Source organism: Vombatus ursinus, unplaced genomic scaffold (assembly GCF_900497805.2).
Source record: "Vombatus ursinus unplaced genomic scaffold, bare-nosed wombat genome assembly UNPS02001428.1, whole genome shotgun sequence".
NCBI lineage: Eukaryota > Metazoa > Chordata > Mammalia > Diprotodontia > Vombatidae > Vombatus > Vombatus ursinus.
Genome location: NW_020941206.1, coordinates 1 through 6986, shown reverse-complemented (window position 1 = coordinate 6986; position 6986 = coordinate 1). Strand labels below are relative to the sequence as shown.

General features: G+C 39.6%; 1 pseudogene; it reads left to right on the top strand.

The window, feature by feature from the left end:
- Window positions 1–1220: 1220 nt before the first annotated feature.
- LOC114047908 lies at window positions 1221–2239 on the top strand (annotated as a pseudogene).
- The last annotated feature ends 4747 nt before the right edge of the window (window positions 2240–6986 follow it).

The window sequence follows — 6986 nt, the reverse complement described above, 5'->3', positions numbered from 1 at the left end:
CTTTTGAGCTCTTCCAAGGCCTGGGACTGATTCATATTTTTCTTGGAGGCTTTGGATGTAGCAGCTTTGGCTTTGTTGTCTTCTTCTGGTTGTATGTTTTGATCTTCTTTGCCAACAAAGTAAGATAATACAGTCTGACTCTTTTTGCGCTGCTTACTCATGATCTTGGCCAATTACTTGAGTTTTAAACTCTTTGTTAAGGTAAAAGTCTGCTTCCAATATGAAGAGTTTACTGTCCCAAGCTTTGGGGGTTTGTACAGCTGTTTTCAGAGGTACTTCTAGGGACCTGTAAATTTTCACTTCTTCCAAGGTGGTATGATAAGGGGTGAGGTATTTCCTCTCCACAGGCACAACAAGCTCCACCACACCAGCGTTCCTCCTAGCCCCAGGACCGCCCCTCAGAACTGTGACCCAGATCCAAGTACCGGTAAAGCAAGAAATTCCTGCCTCAGCACTGGCAAAGAAATCCTTGCAATCCCCCTCTGATCAGCCACTCTATTCCACCTCAGTCTGTTACCTAGAAGCTCAGGAAATAGTCACTGCCCTGAGTGCACGCTCCGGTCTTGTGGCTGAGACTTAGCTCCTCTCTCACCACAGTCACAGATTTTTCCCACTGACCTTCCACGTTGTCTTTGGTGTTTGTAGCTTGAGAAGTCTGGATACCGCCACAGCTGCCTGCGATTCAGCCCTCTGAGGCCTGCTCCAGGGTCGTTGAGGCCTGCGTGCCCATGCTGCCCTGTGCTCCTCTCCCAGCCCAGCGCGATATAACTTTCTGATCAACCATCCAGGCTGTCTTTGGCTGGAAATGTGTTTCACTCTGTCTTTTTGTGGGTTCTGCTGCTTTAGAATTTGTTTAGAGCAATTTTTTTAGGTATTTGGAGGGCTTTGGGAAGAGAGCTCAAGACAGTCACTGCTTTCCCTCTGCCATTTTGGCTGCGCCCCAGGAATGTATATGTAGAGCCTATATCAGATTGCATGCTAGAGAGGGGGCAGGGAAGGAGGGGGAGAAAATTTAAAACTCAAAAGCTTATGAAAGTGATTGTTGCAAACTAAAAATAAATTAATTAATTAAAATTTAAAAAAAAAACATAGAAGGGATGCCAAATGTTGTGCCCCAAACTTAAACTAATTTAAAAGAGGCAATATTGGCACGAGTCTGGGAGCAGCAGTCTCATATCCAGCTTAGAACTTTTGCATCCTGACCAGCAACCTTGATTCGACCTCAGATCTCCCCCAAAATGGTAACTACTGTCAAGGATCAGCTGATTGTGAATTCCTAAAGGAAGACCAGGTTCCCCAAAACAAGATCACTGTTGTTGGGGTTGGTGCAGTTGGCATGGCATGTGCTATCAGTATCTTAATGAAGGATTTGGCTGATGAACTTACCCTAGTTGATGTAATAGAAGACAAAATAAAGGGAGAGATAATGGATCTCCAACATGGCAGCCTTTTCCTCAAAATGCCAAAAATGGTTTCTGGCAAAGACTACAGTGTGACTGCAAACTCAAAGTTAGCTGTAGTTATGGCTGGGGCACGTCAACAGGAGGGAGAATGTCATCTTAATTTGGTTCAGCACAATGTGAATATCTTTAAATTCATCATTCCCAATATTGTTAAATACAGCCCTAATTGCAAACTGCTTATTGTTTCCAATCCACTGGATATTTTGACATATGTGTCCTGGAAGCTAAGTGGCTTTCTTAAGAACCGTGTTATTGGAAGTGGCTACAATCTGGATTCTGCCTGTTTCTGCTACCTAATGGTGGAGAGACTTGGTGTCCATTCTTCAAATTGTCATGGATGGGTCCCTGGGGAACATGGAGACTCTAGTGTTCCTGTGTGGAGTGGTGTGAATGTTTGTTGGTGTCTCTCTGAAGAATCTTTATCCTCCTTTGGCAACTGATATTGATTCAGAGAATTGGAAAGTAGTTCATAAACAGGTGGTTGACAGTGCTTATGAGGTGATCAAGCTGAAGGTCTATACTTCCTGGGCCATTGGCTTGTCTGTGGCAGATCTGGCAGAAAGCATTATGAAGAATCTTAGGAGAGTGCATCCAGTTTCCACCATAATTAAGGGTCTATATGACATTAATGAGGATGTCTTCCTTAGTGTCCCATGTGTCTTGGGCAGAATGGTATTTCAGATGTGGCGAAGGTAAACCTGAATCTGGAGGAGGGGGGCCATTTAAAGAAGACCTCAGATACTCTTTGGGGAATCCAGAAGGAGCTGCAATTTTAAAGTCTTTTAATGGCTGCCCTTTTACTATAGAGAACATGACAGTGGTTAAGGGGTTATGTATGATGCGCTTTTCAAATAGGTCAAATCCTTCCTCTGATTAGTGACTGAACACCAGAAATGTAGAACCTGTGAGCATGTTCTAGTCTCTTCCTAAAGTTAGAAATGGGGAATAGTACAGTGTGACTACTATTTGTTAAACCCTGTTGTTGTTTGTGTATGATTCTGAATATGACTTGTACAGTCTTGGTAGCTGTTGTCAAACAGATCCAGCACCCCACAGGAATATAACTGCCTGCCTTGTATGTAGGTGCTACAGGTTCCCATAGGTCCAGAAGACAACATTCCTGGATACAAAACACCATATAGTAGTAATACTTTGTTGATGCATTGATTACCTTTGTGCCCCCCTCCATTAGAGCTCTAAAGCATGGCCCCATGCATCACCTTTCCAGATGACCTGATTTTGTCTACATATATATATTTATATAGATAGATAGATATAGATAGATATCAATCTATATATGTAGATATATATCAATAGTTGTAAATTTCCATATTATATAAGAAGAACTATATATGTACAACTATGCAAGCAATTCCTTAAGTGATATACTAACCCTAAATACTGAATAAACAACAAATAAGTGATAAAAAAAATAAAAGAAGCAGTGTTCAGAATTAGGGAAATAACAGTCCTGATACGCTCTTCCCCAACCTGGTATCAAAAAATGAGTGTATCTTTAGAGACCCAAATTTAGTAAAGACATTGACTAGGTGAGATTACATTAAAAAAAAGCAATGACAATAATGAGGGCCCTGGTAATAACACCATATAAATGTTTACTCTTAAAAAAAGGAAGATGAGTACAGGGTTGCTTGGGGTGGAGTATGATAGCATTTTTCCTTCCCCTAATATTTGAAGAGTTATGATATTAAAAAAAAAGTAATTCAACTTTTGTTTTTCTGAAAGGGGAAATATCACATTGTTTGGCTTTATATAAGAGAGTCCTCAATAATTAGAACAGTCCAAAATTGTGCCCTCAGCAATCACTGATGAGCTTAAAGTGATCCTTGTTTTTCAAATATATTGTAGAGGGGATACTTGTTCAGGAACAAGTTAAACTTTATGATGTCTAATGTCCCTTCCAACTCAGAGAAATGTTGAATCTGAAGATTTTCACAGAAAAGTTTGAGTGTAAGCTAAAACTTTTTCAAACGGTAGGGAGAACTTGGATAGTCAGGGTAAATGTTAGAGGGAATTCACAATAGACAAGAAAATGAACCAGGGCACAGAGAACAATGTAAACATGGTACTTCTTATTGCATGACTCAGACTCAAAGAAAGTAGGGAAAACCATATGAGTATGACCTAAATAACATCCCCAATAAATATGAAGTGGAGGTGATTTAATAGATTTCAAGGATTAGAACTAGTAGCTATAGTGCCTGAAGAATTATCGACAGAGGTTTGCAATATTGTAGGGGAGGAAGCAACAAAAAAATTCCAAAGAAAAAAGAAGAGCAAGAATGCAAAATGGCTGTCTTATGAGGCTTTACAAATAGCTAAGGAAAAAAAGCAAAATGAAAGGTAAAGGAGAAAGTGCAATATATACCCAAATGAATGTAGAATTTGAGAGTAACAAGGAGAGATAAGGGGATTTTCTTAAATGAGCAACATAAAGAAAAAGAAGAAAACAATAGAATGGGAATGACAAGAGATCTCTTCAAGAATATTGGAGCTATCAAGAGAATATCATGCAAAAAGAGGCATTATAAAAGAAAAATAATGTAGGGACTTAACAGAAGCAGAAGAGATTAAAAAGAGGTGTCAAGAATACACAAAATGACTATCCAAGAAACATATTACCATCACCAGTACTGACCTAGAGCCAGATATTTTGGAGAATGAAGTCAAGTGGGCCTTAGAAACCATTGCTCACAATAAAGTTAATAGAGGTGATGGAATTCCAGCTGATCTGATTAAAATCCTAAAAGATGATACTGCTGAAATATTCAATATGATAGTGTAGGGAAATTCCTTTAAGAAATGTTCAAACTCATTTCACATACCAGAAAAGTTTGCTTAAGATTCTGCAACCTAGGCTTCTGCAACATGTGAACTGAGAATTACCAGAACAGGCTGGTTTTTGAAGAGTCAGAGAAACTAGAGACCAAATTGTCAACATTCATTGGATTATGGAGAAAGCAAGGGAGCTCCAGAAAAAAAAATTAAAAATCTACTTCTGTTTGATTGGCTACGCTAAAGCTTTTGACTATGTGGATCACAACAAAATGTGGCAAGTCCTCAAAGAAATGGGAGTACCAGATCATCTTGTCTCTTGAGAAATCTGTATTTAAGCTAAGAGGCAACAGTTAGAACTGATCATGGAACAACTCAACAAGCGTGTATTATATTATCTCATTATTTAACTTATATGCAGAGTACATTATGCAGAATTTCTGACTGAATGAATCAAAAGCTGGAGTTTAGGTTACAAGGAGAAATATTAACAATCCTAGATATGTAGAGGATACCACTCTGATGGCAGAAAGAGAAGAGGAATTAAGAAGTCTCTTGATGACAGTGAAAAAGGAGAAATGTCAAAGCTGGCTTGAAGCTTAACATAAAACAAAACAAAATAAAACAAAATCAAAATGAACACTTAAGATCTTGACAACTGGTCCCATCACTTCCTCCAACAGAAAGTGAAGAAATGGAAGCAGTGTCAGGTTTTATATTCTTTGACTCAAAGATCACTGCAGATCTGACTGCAAACATGAAATTAAAAGACATTTGCCCCTTGGAAGGAAAAGTATGGCAAATCTGGACAGCATGCTAAAAAGCAGAGACATCACCCTGCTGGATAGTCAAAGCTACATTTGTTTGTGTGTGTTTTGTTGTTGTTGTTGTTTTTCCAGTAGCAAGGCATGGCCATGAGCGTTATGCTATAAGGAAAGCCAAGCAAAGGACAATCAACACTTTCAAATTGGAGTACTGGAGAAGAATTTTTAGAGTCCCTTGCACAGTAAGGAGATGAAATCCATGAATACTTAAATAAATCAATTTAGGCTATTCACAAGAAGGTCAAATATTGAAGTTGAAGCTTACACACTTTGGCCACATAATAAGAAAATGGGAATCACTAGAAAATACCCTAATATTAGGATAGAATATATGCAAAAGGAAAAGGAGGATATTTACATATCACAGAGATGAAATGGATGGATAGATAGTGTCATGGAAATAATGAACATGAACGTGGATAGATTTTGAGAAATAGTTGAGGAGAGAAGGACCTGGTGTATTATGATCCATGGGGTCACAAACAGTCAGACATGATTGAATGACTGAACAACATCAACAACAAGAAGAAGGGACTAAGAGAAAAAGGGGCTTTTCCAGTATGTAAAAAAAAAAAGGGCAGAGCCAAGATGGTGGAAGGAAAGCAGTGACTTGCTAGAGGTCTCCCCCAAACCCCTCCAAATACCTATAAAAAATGTCTCTAAACAAATTCTAAAGCAGCAGAACCTACAAAAAACAGAGTAAAACAAATTTCCAACCCAAGAAAACCTGAATGGCTGATCAGAAAAAGTATATCGTGCCCAACTGGGAGAGGAGCGCAGTTCAACCTAGGAGCACAGTTTGACCAGGGCACACAGGCTGCAGCGACCCTGGAGCAGGCCTCAGAGGACTGAATCGCAGGCAGCTGTGGCAATTTCCAGACTTCTCAACCCACGAAGACCAAAGACAACTTAGAAGGTCAGTGGGAAAAGTCTGTGACTGTGGTGAGAGAAGTTAGGTCTCAGCCACAAGTCCCGAGTGTGGGCTGTGGCTGCCTCTGGAGCTCCTGGCCCACAGACTGAGGGGGAATAGAGTGGCTGATCAGAGGGGGATTGCAAGGATCTCTTTGCCAGGGCTAAAGCAGGAATCTCTTACTTTGCCCCTGCTTGGATCTGGGTCACAGTTCTGAGGGGCGGTCCTGGGGCAAGGAGGAGTGCTGGTGTGGTGGAGCTTGTTGTGGCAGTGGAGAGGAAATACCTTGCCCCTTATCATAGCACCTTGGAAGAACTGACACTTTTCAGGTCCCCAGAAGTACCTCTGAAAACAGCTATACAAACCCCTGAAGCTTGGTACAGTACATTCTCCACATTGGAAACAGACTCTTACCTTAATAAAGAGTTTAAAACTCAAGTAATTGTTTGGGATCATTAGCAAGCAGCACAAAAAGAGTCAGACTATATTATCTTACTTAGGTGACAAAGAAGATCAAAACATACAACTAGAAGAAGAAAACAAAGTCAAAGCTTCTACATCCAAAACTTCCAAGAAAAATATGAATCAGTCCCAGGCCTTGGAAGAGCTCAAAAGAGATTTTGAGAAGCAAGTAAGAGAAGCAGAGGAAAAACTGAGAGTGATACAAGGAAATCATGAAAAACAAGTCAACAGCTTGCTAAAGGAGACCCAAAAAAATACTGAAGAAAATAACACCTTAAAAAATTGTCTAACCCAAATGGCAAATGAGGTCCAAAAGCCAATGAGGAGAAGAATGCCCTAACAAGCAATATTGGACAAATGGAAAAAGAAGTCCAAAAGATTACTGAAGAAAATACTTCCTTAAAAATCAAAATAGAGCAATTGGAAGCTAGTGACTTTATGAGAAATCAAGACACTGTAAAACAAATCCAAAAGAATGAAAAAATAGAAAACAATGTGAAATATCTCATTGGAAAAACAACTGACCTGGAA